Source organism: Pseudonaja textilis, chromosome 6, assembly GCF_049901715.1.
Source record: "Pseudonaja textilis isolate UNSWEBS1 chromosome 6, rPseTex1.2, whole genome shotgun sequence".
Classification (NCBI taxonomy): domain Eukaryota; kingdom Metazoa; phylum Chordata; class Lepidosauria; order Squamata; family Elapidae; genus Pseudonaja; species Pseudonaja textilis.
The window spans coordinates 40,654,514-40,666,793 of record NC_141995.1 but is presented as its reverse complement, the minus strand read 5'-3'; the positions used below and the strand labels follow the sequence as shown (position 1 = coordinate 40,666,793).

Sequence of the window (12,280 nt, the reverse complement as noted above, 5' to 3'; positions counted from 1 at the left end):
CTTAGGATTGTTATATCTCACTGAGCCAGCTGTTAAATGACTAACCTGAGAAATCATTTTCTTCTTATAGAAAAGAATGTGTATAGATTTTTTTACTGAAAATATAACTCCATTTTAGCATAGAGAAAGCACCAGATATGAATACTTTTTTACTTTCATTATGACACATAGGCAACACAAATGATTGTTTAGTGGCCTCTGTCACTTTACAAGTTGTCATTATCAAAATGCCACTTATTGACTTTGGTGTAATTACAGATTCTGGCAAAGAGTATGAATATCAAACAAGGCTACCTTTGACAAATTGAAAATCTGTATTGCATTGGCAAAGCTCATATGTCTTTCTGTATTTCTGTTCTTATATTACATGGGCTTCCGTAGAAGACTGATCTCTCCTGCAGTCCAAGGCAGAACAACCATAAAGAATAGTAATGGAATGTGACCATAGTAGAGTAAAGTGGCCAATAGTACTAGGACAGAGCCTAGTCCCTGATCACGTCATCAATCATAATGCTAGCAAAGATTATGTCCACAGATGGCAAAATGTGTTGCGAAAAGATGGAAAACATTCCTTTAAAACTGGAACAGTATGGATCATTTCTGCTGCATTCTCTGTGAGTTGAGAAAGAGATGGTAGCGATGCCATGACCATATGTCATTTTAAATTTGTTGTGGTTAAAAGATTATGGCATGCAAAACTATATTCATCACTAAGAATTTTAAACATATGCTGTGTTCATAATTCTGGAATTTATTTATTCTACTGTTTGACCAAACTTTAATTATTATGCTGCAGGGTTTATTGTCTTGTCTGTTTTATGATTTTTAACGAAAGAGTTGAATGCTTTTACTGAATCTTAAATGAATTGTATAATAATTATATTTTGGGAAAAGTCTTTTTTACTATGCTTCTAAGAAACCTTCCTTAAAAAGTACAGACTTTTTAAAAATTGTGAAGTTATATATTAAATTAATATTAAAACAGCTAAACTAAACTAGCACTCCATTTTCTCCCCTCCTACAAGTGTTTTACCCATTTTTTATTTCCCATTTTACTTTTTGGGAATGAAAAGGAAGGACAGTGTGGGATGGAGAGAACAGGACAGCATACCTTATTTCGTCCCCACTTTCAATCCAGACAGTCCGATGACTATAGTATATAAAAGCATTATTTAATACATTGTCAATATTCTAAGAACTCAGGATGAGTTAAGATCGAAAGGTAAATAAACTGGTCTTTGGTTTATTAAAAAAAATGTCTGGGAATTATCAGTCGACCTGATAAAATGGTAACAGATAATCAGAAATTCTCTTGAGTAAATAAACAGTTTCTTTCTTTGATTATTATAAAGAAAATGACTCTTGGCTCACAAAATCCAAAAAGTAATTTTTCTACAAGCCTAGTCATTTTATTACTCAAACAATAAAAATCTATATTACAGATCTGCATGTTTTTATTACTCTAGTTAACTAATAAAATATTATACTGAAACAATAAAGTTCTTAAAAACCTTTTCTTGCCTATATTTTTGAATTATTTCTATGTTTATATAGTTTCATCTCCATGTATACAGACACTTTATTCTATACATTTTGTCTATCAAATGTTCTCAGAAAAAATATCCAAGGTGTTTTATTATAATCTTTTAAAATATTTTACTAGGTCAATTCTGATTATACCATTGTCATTAAAATAATTATTCTGCCAGTTAAGCTATGTATTAAAACATGAATGCTTCATAAATGAACTTAATATCATTAATGGTTGATGGTAAAGAAAGTAAGAAATGGCAAATGTTCTAAAATTAAAACTTTAGTCATGACTACAGAGTTTGCAATAATTTCAAACTGTGTGTGTGTCTGTGTGTGTTCTGGTCTTCTTAAATTCATTATTATTAATTTTTAATTAATATCTAATAACTAGCCCTACTGAAAAGAAAGTCAACTTTAGACAAATATTAAAAATGCTCTAGCATCCATGGAGACTCAGCCCCTGTCTAAAGATATATTTGCTTTCTTTATACATCTTGAATAAGAACAATAGTTCTTATAAACTTTGAATGAATATCTTCAAGAATATAAAACTTCTATTGGTACAGATTTAGAGAAGCTGAGAAATTATTTTGATTAGAAAATCTTGGAAAAAAGACATATAAAATGAACTCTCTTGGCAATATATAGACCAACTTTATTCACTCTGATGTCCTACATATTACATATAAAGATTTCAATTCTGTTAATTTCTTAGCTATGTTGGGTACACTGGAAAGGCACCAATGAGCAGAAGACTTCCATAAGTTATCTCAGCAATAGAGAACTTCCCCCTTACCATATACAATAACAACTGGGTTCCGGATATGTCTTTGCAAAAGTAGATACTTCAAAGCAAGTAACTAGCATAACATTTCAGAATTTATAATGCAAACTTATGATATGCTTATGCAGTCATTTTGCAGATAACCAGTGTAGACACATTAGTTATGCTTGAATAAGATCTTACTTTCAAGAAAATATGCAAGGAATGTAGCCTTGATTGTTTTACTTGCTTCTACCTTTATAAATATTTTTAGGTTTATTATTAAGTTCCCAAAATAATTAAAGACAACCCATGACAGCAAAACATTAGGAAGCTTGATGCTTTGCATTTTTCTGCTTGAGCCACTTTTATCCATCTCCACAGTTTGTAGGAATGAAAGACACTTTTAGAGAACTCAGCAGGAATTATAGCAATTTTTTATTCCAGAGAGGTAAAGAAAGAGACAGCAGCAAGCCAAGTGAGTAGGAAAGACTGCAACATCAGGCATATGGTGCAGTTTGTCACTGTGTAAACTCATCTACAGCAGTTTATCAAAAGACTCCTATGAAAGCATCTTCACAAATGGCACTTTTGTTGGCAGACTCAGCAAAGAAACTTACTATTTTAAAGAAAAAGAAAAATTAACTTTTTTCCCTTTTCTTCTTTTTATCATAGGAACGCTGAAATTCACACAGAAGACAGAGACTTGAGAAAACTTGACAACAGGGTAGGATCTTTCATGCTGATTTAGACCAAAGCTTTACTTACTCTAATATTCTGTTCCTACACTGGCCAACCAATGCATATGAAAACCCATGAGCAAGATATGTGCCTCTCATATTGCTTAGCAACTGTTTGTTAGAGGTGTATATATTGTATCTAACACTTGGAACAAATATATGACAATCGGTGAATGATGTCATCAGTGGCGGCATATTTTTCTTTAACACATTTGGAAGCAGTCCAGCATAATGGCCATTCTTACATATCAAAGTAGCAAGTTCTATTCTTTCACTATATCCAATATAAAGAAGTAACTCAGACAAAAATTATTGAAATAACTCTGTTGGGAGGTCTACAGTTTGTTCATTTGGGCTGCAGGTAAGAGATAGAACAGTAACTACAAGCAAACCTATTAAGACTATTTATACAAGTTTTCTTCAAAAAGTTACATACAGGTGAAACTCGAAAAATTAGAATATCATGCAAAAGTTCATTTATTTCAGTAATGCAACTTAAAAGGTGAAACTAATATATGAGATAGACTCATTACATGCAAAGCAAGATAGTTCTAACCATGATTTGTCGTAATTGTGATGATTATGGCTTACAGCTCGTGAAAACCCCAAATCCACAATCTCAGAAAATTAGAATATTGTGAAAAGGTTCAATATTCTAGGCTCAAAGTGTCCCAGTCTAATCAGCTAATTAAGCCATAACACCTGCAAAGGGTTCCTGAGCTTTTAAATGGACTCTCAGTCTGGTTCAGTAGGAATCACAATTTTGGGAAAGACTGTTGACCTGACAGTTGTGCAGAAAACCATCATTGACACCCTCCATAAGGAAGGAAAGCCTCAAAAAGTAATTGCAAAAGAAGTTGGATGTTCCCAAAGTGCTGTATCAAAGCACATTAATAGAAAGTTATGTGGAAGGGAAAAGTGTGGATGAAAAAGGTGCACAAGCAGCAGGGATAACCGCAGCCTGGAGAGGATTGTCAGGAAAAGGCCATTCAAAAGTGTTGGGGACTTTCACAAGGAGTGGACTGAGGCTGGAGTCAGTGCATCAAGAGCCACCACAGACAGACGGATCCTGGACATGGGCTTCAAATGTCATATTCCTCTTGTCAAGCTGCTCCTTAACAACAAACTACGTCAGAAGCGTTCTACCTGAGCTAAAGAAAAACAGAACTGGTCTGTTACTCAGTGGTCCAAAGTCCTCTTTTCTGATGAGAGCAACTTTTGCATCTCATTTGGAAACTGAGGACCCAGAGTCTGGAAGAAGAATGGAGAGGCACACACTGCAAGATGCTTGAAGCCCAGTGTGAAGTTTCCACAGTTTGTATTGAGCCATGTCATCTGCTGGTGTTGGTCCATTGTGCTTCATTAAGTCCAGGGCCAATGCAGCCATCTACCAGGAGATTTTGGAGCACTACAAGCTTCCTTCCACAGACGAGCTTTATGGGGATGCTGACTTCATTTTCCAGCAGGACTTGGCACCTGCCCACACTGCCAAAAGCACAAAAACCTGGTTCAATGACCGTGGGATTACTGTGCTTGATTGGCCAGCAAACTCACCTAACCTGAACCCATGGGGCATTGCAAGAGAAAGATGAGAGACATGAGACCGAACAATGCAGAAGAGCTGAAGGCTGCGATTGAAGCATCCTGGTCTTCCATAACACCTCAGCAGTGCCACAGGCTGATAGCTTCCATGCCACGCCTCATTGAGGCAGTGATTGCTGCAAAAGGGGCCCAAGCCAAGTACTGAGTACATATGCATGCTTATATTTTTCAGAAGTCCGATATTGTTCTATGTACAATCCTTGTTTTATTGATTTCATGTAATATTCTAATTTTCTGAGATTGTGGATTTGGGGTTTTCATGAGCTGTAAACCATAATCATCACAATTATGACAAATCACAGCTTGAACTATCTTGCTTTGCATGTAATGAGTCTATCTCATTTATTAGTTTCACTTTTTAAGTTGCATTACTGAAATAAATGAACTTTTGCACGATATTCTAATTTTTCGAGTTTCACCTGTACTATTAGAGAAAACTTTCAGTCGTCATGGTAGAATTTAAAAAAAAAGACAGTTCCCAAAGGCAAAAACAGCAAGCTGAATTTTTTGTCAAAATGAAATCTCTTCTGAGGATATTTTACTTCTGAATTTCAGTGATCTCATTTCAGGAAGTTGAAGGGATGAATATAAGGTGCTGGCATCCTGAACCCAGTCTCCCAGCCATTACACCTGTTTTATAATCTCCTTAATTTTGAGAGCAGGTTTCAATTGGTACTGCTTTTTCTTCTTCTCATGTTGTTGTAAGTAGTTACTAGTTTGATTAGGGAACAATATTTAATGTGGTTATGAAATAATGGCAAGTCTTCTGAAAAAGAATGTGTTACACCTAGTATTACACAGTAGGTTTATTACTGAAGTTCTGAAAAGTACCTTTATCTTTGTTTTCTCTTTTTCTTCTCCCTTATTTTAAAAATATTTACTAAGTACTTATGATCACTTTGGACTTAGAACTTCACATTTATATTTAAATTTGGAAACTTTTATTATTGTGTCTATTTCAATATCATTATATACTGTATTTTTTATTTGGTCTCAGCTACCACTTAGAATAAATTTCACAGTTATATTTCACAGTCATCTCTATATCCAGTCATTCCAAAGCATGCAAGATATCTAGAAATTACACTTAGATCATTCTTGCATGCATTGAAATTCCCCTTCTAAAATGAATTTGTATGATTATTCTCTAATTATACCCATAATGCTTTGTAAAAGGAATTATTTTTATTAATTTATACTGTTTTAATACTTAGAACATAATAATAGAATCTTTAGAATATGGACATTTCTATAGTAATTATAATACATCTAATACTCACATTAGTTATTATAATATGAAAATATTATGTAATCTGAAAAAGACATTGTTTCCTTTTCTGAGTCTTCTGGGAGAACTCAAAGGTGTTTTTTTTTTAAAGGCAACTGGACTATTTTTTGAGGAAGAAGATGCTTTATTTCTCATCTAAGAAGCCTCATCCATGATAAGAAGCGAAACATCTTTTTCCTCAAAAAAACAGTCCAGCTGCCTTTTGAAAAAGGAAAAAGAAAATAAAGTACCTTTGATACGATTATGATCTGGATGACTGAGAAGCTCCATAGACATTCTGAAAGAACTAATTCCCATCAATTACAATGTATGCAAGTAGGCCAAAGTAACAGAGCAGCTATAAGACCTGCTTAAACAACTATTAACAACAGTAACTCAGACCACTGAATCTTTGAATTTCTTATTTCTTATTTTCTCTCTTGATTTTTATATTTATGTAGTAAATCTGTGAGTAATTGTGTTAAGGAGAATTTCTTATTTTTCACTTGTGCATGTTCATTTCAAGTGCTGAGACATCCCTATTTCTTTTCCAGAGTATTAGTATTGTTTGTCTTAGCTACATGTTATAGTATTAATATAACTGCAGTCAGCAGGAACAGTGAACAATTAAGAATTTATTGAAGTACCTGGAAAGAAAAAGTAAAATAGAATTTCACATATTTTGCTCCTTTCCCCCCCCATAAAACGATTCAATGAAGTTTATAGCCTGGAACAAATCCTACTTAATACTGTGCATTTTTTCTTTTACTACTGAACTCAAAATGACTGCCCAGATTTTCAGATTTAGACTGAAACTAAATCCTAAAAGTATTTTCTCTAGAAATCCATGGATAGAATAGAATTTTTCAACTACCTGTAGACAGACACAAGTATATAATTAAATATATCTAGTTTATCAAAATATCATTTATTCAGTTTTGACCATTTTTTCTCATTATCAATTTTTTCTGATCATTATACATTATATTTTTATACATTATATGTTTATATTTTGGTTGTGATTTGGAAGTTTGACATTAACATTTATTTAATTATTTCTGTTTTATTACAGCAGAAATCTTTAGTTTAGTTAAACTAAAGATTGTACTTTATAGCAAAAAATGCAATAAATTATTTAGTTGTTAAAATGTGTCCCTTTTTATGTGTCAATTTTTTTTACACATAGTTTCAAAAAATACAAGTATATCCTGGTATTTCTCTCTTAATTTAGTTTTGCTGTCATAAGTTGAAATACTATGATTTTCAAAAGCTGTGAAGTATCCATTCACTGGGTGCTTTGATTCCAGTTTACTCTCAATGCAATAATCTGAGCAAATATGTGGGTTGGGTATATCAGATAATTAGCACTTAAAATACAGGTCAGGGTCTCAGCATAGAATCAACATCCATTGATTACTTTATCTATCTTATTTTTATGTATGTATTTCTTTCTCTATATTACTTACAAAGATCTGTATCTAATGGCTGACCCCAGCTGCTACAACATTCTGTTGATAAATTAGTAGAGTAAGTAAAACTACCTTTTCGAATTCTGTTATATAGCAAAAACTAAGCTGATTGATTTTTCTTCCTGGTATTTTTCATATTGCTTAGGCCAAAGTGTTGAACAGGGATTTATTTCCTGTAAGCCTCTGCCATTTTTTTGAGTTGGCAGAAGGACTGAGGGATAGAAAGGGTGATGTGAGTGCTTCTGATGACAAATTGCCTGCAGGTTATGCCAAAGGTATGTGTCCAGCCAACTGGATAATGAGGGTGATAAGGTGTAGGCAGGCAAGACAGGACAAGTGGGGAGGGAAAGACAGATGCCGCTTTGGATAAGAAACAGAGAGGATGAATGAAGAATGGCTACAGATAGGTAAAAGCTATATATTCAGAAGAGATGAATAAAAAACAGGATATTATCCTATTCACATGGATCAAAGAAGATGAACAAACTTAAAACACAAATTGTTAGACTACTCCTGAAGGACACAACCTGTGAACATGTAGGTTCTGTAAACAAAACAATTTATCCATACACCTACATAATTACTGTCCTATTTCGGTTGCAAATTCAGTTATTAAGTAATAATAGTAATTTACTTAAGACTGAACAGATAATCAGAAAATGAAGAACTGACGGTAAATAAAACAGGGTCTCTTAAAAATAAAAACTTGCTTGAATGGTGAGACTTTTAAAAGGAACATGCAGAAGAATAATCAAAATCCAGTTCAAAGTTCAGAGAACCAAATCAGATTTATCAGTCAGTCAAAAGATTAGGGGTTCAGTGATTTATACCAACAGAGTTCACAGCAACAACAGGCTCAAACAGGAAATCAGAAGACTGTTTCTAACTTAAAAACTTTGATCAGGACAATTTCTTAAATCTGGCTGTAGCCAGTTATCTTTAATTAGGACTAGACAATCCCATGACCATTGGCTCATTTTTGTTTCCACATATAATATAGTCTTGTTTTGTTCTCCTTCATTTCATAATTCTGAGGACAGCCCCTGTAAAGTCTCCTTCCCCTTCTCCTCACCTGATTGCAGAATTGCCTGCCATTTGCTGGTGGAAATGGGAATAAAGGGAATAGTGAACAATGAAGAAAACTGTGCCCCTACTTGCCTTTCTAACTTGTACCAATAGTCCTCTCCCTCCAAGAAGAAAAAACTCACCCATTGACCAACAGCACCCACCAGCATCCTACCTTGCCAACAGGCCTCCAAGTCACTATCTTGTTATGCCCGCACCATTCTCCATTGTTAAGACATTTCAGCCCCAATGCCAAAGCAGTCAATAGCTGCTTGCTTGCCAAGCCTTGCTATCAGTCAATTGGGTGCAGAGGACTGAGGAGGCAGAAAATAGGGAAGGGATACACTCTCCAGTGTTTATCTGTCTAGCTACTAGGATGCAAGGTTGGATTTGTGAGGTTAGAAATGGAGATTAGCATAAAAGCAACAATCCTTCTTCTCTTAGAACAGTTTATCACCACAAGCCTAAATTGTGAATTCCCTAGAGTATGCATCAAAAACTTGATTTGGAAATTATTTTTTAAAATTTAAGACTGGTAAAATCTCAAACTAATATGAGAGAAAAGCCTTGAAAGGAATGTTTTTCAAACTGCTAACCCTAACCCTAACCCTAACCCTAACCCTTTCTTTTAAAAAAATTTCGCCCCCCCCAATGGTTGAGCCACATGAAAAGATATTTTAAAATAACAGTCTTGGCAACATAAGTAGAAAATTAATATCTGACAAACTTCTAAAACCTTTGCAAAAGAAAGAATATCAGCTTATATTTTCATATATTATATTGCCCTATCAAACTATTGCCAATATAATAGCTTTATCTCTTTAGTTTCTTCTCTATTAACCAACAGTTACTAACAGATAACAGATAATCAGAGTTGGAAGGGACCTTGTAGTCATCTAGTCCAACCCCCGCCCAAGCGGAAGACCCTACACCAGTGGTGATATTCAGCTCATTCGCACCAGATCGGGCGAACCAGTAGCAAGGACTTGTCATGAGTCACAGAACTGTGGTAAGTTCTGACTGGCCACACCCCTAACCTGGTTGTCTAGTAGCTGCTGGCTTGCTTGCCCTGCCCACTCGATGCTTGTTTGCCTCACCCGCCTGGCGCTTGTCCCTTAAGATCTTTTTTTCCCCTCCTGACAATCAGCTATTCATACATCCACTGTGCCACGATTACCCTTCCTGAACTCCAAAGGAGCCTTCTGGGAGCAAAAACGTCCCCCAGAGGCTCCTCTGAGGCCAGGAAGGTCTCAAAATAGAGCATGGAAGAGTGCTGCATGCCCCTCCCATGCTCTGGTTTTTTTTTCTTCCTGAGCCCCCGGGGAGTCTTCTGGGAGCAAAAATGTCTTTGGACCTCAGAGGCTCCTCTGAGACCCAGAAGGCCCCCAAAACGAGTGAGGATGGCTGCAAAAAAGCCATGCCCACCTAGCCATGACCACCAAGCCACGCCCATAGAACCAGTAGTAAGAATGTTTGAACACCACCACTGCGGTACACCATTTCTGACAAATGGCAGTCCAATCTATTCTTGAAAGTGTCAAGTGATGGCGCTCCCACAACTTCCGAGCATAAGCTGTTCCATTGGTTGATAGTGCTCACTGTCAGAAAGTTTTTCCTTATTTTCATTTGGTCAATAAATCTCAAGAACAACCAATCTCTAAGCATGCTCACACTATTTTATGCAAGTAATGATCTCTAAACTAGAAACTAGATGCAGATATAGTGTTGCTGCAATTTATAATATAGTTTACTAGCATATATTAAAGCCATATTAAATGGACTTTAATACTTAATTTTACTATGCAGAAATCAGTTTTCCATAGGTAATAGAATGAAAATCTATAAAGGACTACAAAAAACTTTTGTGTCCATATTCAGTCTTCATCAGGGGTGGGATTCAATTTTTTAACTAACCGGTTCTTGGTCAAGGCTTAGTAGGATACTAAGGCTTAATAGGTGGCTTGGTGTCATGTGACTGGGTGGGAGTAACCAACTCATGTCACTCACGTCAAGGGACGCTTCTCCTCACCCGGCCTTTCATGACAATGGGATGCTGCAACAGTTGTAAGTGTGAAAAATGATCATAAGTCACTTTTTTTCAGTGCCATTGTAACTTTGAATGGTCACTAAATGAACTGTTGTAATTATTTTGCAATTATTTTGAAAAAAACCCAGTAATTTCAGCACCAAGCTAATCCCTGGGACCTAATACATGTTGTCCTCCAGAATTAATGGGACAGGTAAACATAATTGTGAAAAAATAGTCCCTCAAATCGTTCTGTTCATTGAGTGCTCCACTATATTCTTCACCATATGCAGTGATTGGATGCTCCTTAAGGGCAGTCCCATATAAACACATTTCAGTACTCCATTAGGAAGTGAGTGATTATGAGCAGAGCCTTTGGTTCTAGAACTGGACAAAACTAGACCACAACACAAAGTTGCATAAAGACCTTCTTAGCCAAGCTGCTAGGTGATCCTGGGACTCCCAATTTGTACCCAAGTTCCATTAAGGATAGTGAACCCCATCTAGAATAAAGGATGGAAAATACCCAGAATCAGAGGCAAATCTGCAAAGCCACTCAGTCTTGCTAAGGTTGAGCTGAAACCTGATATTTCTTACCCAACCCCCACCCCACCCCCATACACTAAGAGCTCCATAGCATCATTTGGACCTACAAGGCTGGAATTGTAAAGCTGGATATTATCAGCATGAGCTCATCCCATAGTTTCTGAAACGGGATAGAAAAAAGAGCAAACCGCACAGAGAATCCCAAAAAGCAGAACCTCTCACCCTGTCAGCACCAATCAGAACTAGCTCCAGAAGGAGAAAGATGTCATCCATACCCACAACCAATCTAGATACTATGGTCAATGGTTTTGAAACCAAGAGAAGTACAAAGATAGATGCACTGTTGCCATCCCTCAAGAATTTTTTTAAGAAAATACAATCTAATTATTATTATAATCAAGAGCTGTGGTGGCTCAGTGGTTAGAATGCAGTATTGCAGCTAACTCGACCTTCAGCTAGAAGTTTTATCCTGAGTGGCTCTAGGTTGCAAAATGAGGGCCCAGATTGTTGGGGGCAATATGCTGGCTCTGTAAACAGCTTAGAATGTGCTCTAAAGCACTATGAAGTGGTATACAGGACTGAGCGCTATTAAAATCTAGTATACAGTATCTATAACGCCTGTGTATGAAGTGGGGAGAAAGTGGTATTACATTTCATCATTAAATAGAAATTCTTTCTTACACTTAACAAAATCTTGCATTGCTATATTTATATCATTTGTATAATCAGTATTTAGGAAAACTGGTTTCATTTTTTGGCCCTTAAGTATTTTATTTTGCATATATAATACATGAAATGGATAATTTAGAATGTTTATGTTGATAGACACAGGTTATAATATGTTATTGTTGTTTTTAGACCTGGGTTTGATGAAGATGATGCACTATTTAACAATTAATTTCTGACATCCACAGGAAATCACAATTTTCTAATTTGCATATACATTGTTTTCTGTTTTCAGGGGGGAAAAATCCTACATACTGCTTTCTGTTTTGCCAGTGTTAATTAAAACATCTGGTCAATCTCTGAAGTCAATTTCCAGATTTCTGATCTGAAGAAAAGATGACAATGACACCAGAATACATTTCACAGTTTTGGGACCAGCTAAAATTGCCTAACATTTGAGGTAACCACTGTAGCGGATCAGGTAATCCCAGGTATAATAATTTCACAGTTATAGCATCTGTCTGACTTTTGTGAAGGTTCTGATTTTAAAAAGTACAGTTTAGAGTGTGTTTAGAATTGTTCCTATTTTAATCAAAGTGAGCA

General features: G+C 35.6%; 1 long non-coding RNA gene across 1 annotated transcript in view; it reads left to right on the top strand.

Annotated features, from left to right (window-relative positions):
• LOC148125456 (uncharacterized) overlaps positions 1-11,995 on the top strand; it is a 63,350-nt gene extending 51,355 nt beyond the window's left edge. The window contains exons 2-4 of the long non-coding RNA XR_015744213.1: positions 2,972-3,023; positions 7,376-7,432; positions 11,973-11,995. This is a non-coding gene — a long non-coding RNA (uncharacterized LOC148125456). The remainder of the gene's footprint in view (positions 1-2,971; positions 3,024-7,375; positions 7,433-11,972) is intronic.
• The last annotated feature ends 285 nt before the right edge of the window (positions 11,996-12,280 follow it).